We start from the raw sequence: 1,139 nt of genomic DNA, 5'->3' as shown, positions 1-1,139 counted from the left end.
AGGGATGTTGGGCAAGAGCGAGTTTTAGTGTTTTATAGACTGTCAGGAAAGGCAGCAGGGGAAATGAAGCGTGATGATTGACTAGCTGGACAGGATTTCCTTATAAGGCCAGCAGGTCCTATTTTCTAGAAAGATAAGCTAGCTAAAGCTGATTTGGAGGATTGTGATTGGTGTATGTTTTTTGACAGGTGTTTCCCTAAGTGCAGGCTGACTCAGGTTTAGATTTGTGATGTGAGCCAGGCCACTGGTGTGGCCTTCATTTTGTGGGTCCCAGTATACAAATTAACTTAATCAATAAAAAAAGCTGAAACCGGTTTGGCTCAATGGATAGAGAGTCAGCCTGTGGACTGAAGGGTCCCAGGTTCGATTCCGGTCAAGGGCATGTACCTGCGTTGTGGGCACATCCCCAGTGGGAGATGTGCAGGAGGCAGCTGATCGATGTTTCTCTCTCATCGATGTTTCTAACTCTCTATCTCTCTCTTCCTCTCTGTAAAAAAATCAATAAAATATAAAAAAAACCAAAACAAAACAAAACAAAAACCCCAGGAAATATAAAATATGCAAAAATGTAAAAGTTTTATGTGTGTTTCTGTTCTAGGAGATATATTTTATGTATGTAGAAGCAAATATGTATACATTCTTTCTGCCTGGAATAGAGTTTGGCATAGGATGAGGAGGAAATAGGCAAGGGAAATAAGACATCCCCAAAAGAATCCAACTTGACTATAAAAGCTAGCAGCCTCCAACCAATAAGCTAAATTTTAATTAGCTTATTTAATTTTGCAATACAAAAGCAAAACATAAAATAAATCCGGTATCATTTAATCTACCTGCATTGTTATTTCTCTGGCAGGTGGTTGCAAAATCATATTAGTTCAATTACAAAACTTTGCATTATATTAGGCACAGCTATTCCCCTTGGGTTCTAATTAAACAAGGTTGAATCAACTTTCTGCCTACAGCATTTGTGCTTAAAAAAATTTTTTTCCCATTGCATTATTTCACATACCCTTGGAAAAAATTTTTTAAAACAAGAGAGAATAAAAATTTTCTCTCGAAGGGTTAAATTCAGAAAAAAATTTAAGCCCACTGGAAAATGGCTTCCACATTCCAAAGGATGAGGAAGGAAAACTATGAAA

This window comes from Myotis davidii, unplaced genomic scaffold, assembly GCF_000327345.1.
Source record: "Myotis davidii unplaced genomic scaffold, ASM32734v1 scaffold346, whole genome shotgun sequence".
Taxonomy (NCBI): domain Eukaryota; kingdom Metazoa; phylum Chordata; class Mammalia; order Chiroptera; family Vespertilionidae; genus Myotis; species Myotis davidii.
The sequence above is the reverse complement of the archived record's forward strand: the minus strand, read 5'-3'. Positions refer to the sequence as shown.